Raw genomic sequence first — 2,500 nt, 5'->3', positions numbered from 1 at the left:
CACGCACCTCAGCATTGTCACACTTCCCTCATACATAGCCTGCACCACTCCTACATACTTCTCTGCAACTCTTGACTTCCTCCTACAATATCACACCTCCTCTCTCGGCACCCTGTCGTATGCTTTGTGTAAATCTACAAAGACACAATGCAACTCTTTCTGGCCTTCTCTGTACTTCTCAATCAACCAACCTTTTCTCTCTCTCTCTCTCTCTCTGTCTCTCTCATTTTCTTCATTTATCAGCCCGTCAAAGTAGTCCTTCCACTTCGTAGCACACTCTCCTCGCTTGGCAGCACATTTCCATCTGTATCTTTGATCGCCCTAACTTGTCGCACATCCTCGGCAGCTCGGTCTCTCTGTCTAGCCAATCTGTACAAGTCTTTTTCTCCTTCCTTAGTGTCTAACCTGTCATACAGCTCACCGTACGACTTTTCCTTTACCTTTGCCACCTCTCTCTTTGCTTTACGCTGCATCTCCTTGTACTCCTGTGTACTTTCTTCATCTCTCTGACTATCCCACTTCTTCTTTGCCAACCTTTTCCTCTGTATACTTTGCTCTACTTCCTCCTTCCACCACCACCACCACCACCGCCAAGTCTCCTTGTCTTCCTTCCTCTGTCCCGATGACCCACCAAGTACATTCCTAGCTGTCTTCCTCGCTATTTCTGCAGCGCTTGCCCAGCCATCTGGCAACTCTTCACTACCACTCAGTGCCTGTGTTAACTCCTGCCTGAACTCCACACAACAGTCTTCCTTCTTCAACTTCCACCATTTGATCTTCGGCTGTGTCTTCACTCGCTTCCTCATGTTGGTCTCCAAAGTCATCTTACAGACCACCATCCGATGCTGCCTAGCTACGTTCTCCCCTGTCACCACCTTGCAGTATGCAATCCGTTTTACATCGCGCCTTCTACACAAGATATAGTCCACCTGTGTGCACTTTCCTCCACTCGTATACGTCGTCACCCTGTGCTCCTCCCTCTTCTTGAAATATGTATTCACCTCAGCCATTTCCATCCTTTTCGCAAAATCGAACACCATCTGTCCTTCCACATTTCTCTCCTCGATTCCATACCTTACCATCAACTCCTCATCACCTCTGTTCCCTTCAGCAACGTGTCCATCGAAGTCCGCTCCAATCACCACTCCCTCCTCCTTGGGTACCCTTTCCACCACGTCGTCCAACTCAACTCCAGAATTCTTCTTTTTCGTCCATCTTACACCCGACTTGCGGGGCATATGCGCTGATAACCGTCAGCAATACACCTTCGATTTCCAGCTTCATAATCCTCACTCTGTCTGACACTGTGTTCACCTCCAGCACGCTCTTGACATACTCTTCCTTCAGAATGACCCCTACCCCATTTCTCCTCCCATTCGCACCATGGTAGAAGAGTTTGAACCCACCTGCGATACTCCTGGCCTTACTCCCCTTCCACCTTGTCTCTTGTCACCTTTCTTCTTTCCATCACGTCAGCCTGCTCTCTCCCTTTACTAGCCATAGTGCCAACATTCAAAGTTCCGACTGACTCTCACCTCCACACGCCTACCCTTCCTCCTCTCTAGCTGCCTCTGGACATGCCTTCCCCCTCTCCTTTTCCTTCGCCCAACAGTAGCCTAGTTTCCACCGGCACTCCGCTGGTTAACAGTACCGATGGCGGTCGTCGGTAACCCGGGCCTCGACCGATCCGGTATGGAAATCTTATTTATGATCCGCATATTTGATTTGGCAAAGATTTGACGCCGGATGCCCTTCCTGACGTAACCCTCCCCATTTGTCCTGGCTTGGGACCTGCACTAAGAATGCATTGGCTTGTGCATCCTCAGTGGCTGGGTTGCACGCTTTTCTATGTTTGCCCCTCACTTTTGTGGCGTGAACTATCAATTCTAGTAATACAGGTGTGTTTATGTTAGGTATCACAGACACACGCACACGCACAATATATGTCCAAAAGTATTGAGATAACTGACCATTACACCTACAGGAGCTTTTCTGACATGTCATTCTGAATCCATAGAAACCCATATTCCACGAAGCTCCCGGCGCACAGTTTTTGTGCCGATGTTAATGCCAGGAGAAGTTTGGATCTCTGCAGTTATTGAGTCAACAGAGCGTTGGCGACTTGAGTTGCTGTTGTCCCTAAAGGCTTGCACTTTTCAATAATATGATGATATATGAAGCATAGAGAGTAAACGGGATAGATACCTTTTGAACAGCACCCTGTAGTACAGCACTTTGAAGGTACATATGTCGTCACTTGCTGTAGTGGTTTTTACTGATGGGCGTGGCCAGGTTTTCAGAAGCCTCTCAGTTGTCAATGTGAGAGCCAGGGGACGCGTCTGCCGTACGTTTAGGGTTAGGGTTAGGTGATTTCTCTGGTAGGGCTGCTTACACCACACCCCGGACTGGATTTGTTGCGTGTTTGTGTCCTGATCGATGGGCCAACTTAACACGCCTTCGGAGGGTGTCCGCCGGCCGGCTTTGCCGGCGTTCGGGCGGT

The sequence above is a fragment of the Lampris incognitus genome, unplaced genomic scaffold (assembly GCF_029633865.1).
Source record: "Lampris incognitus isolate fLamInc1 unplaced genomic scaffold, fLamInc1.hap2 scaffold_200, whole genome shotgun sequence".
Lineage (NCBI taxonomy): Eukaryota > Metazoa > Chordata > Actinopteri > Lampriformes > Lampridae > Lampris > Lampris incognitus.
The sequence above is the reverse complement of the archived record's forward strand: the minus strand, read 5'-3'. Positions refer to the sequence as shown.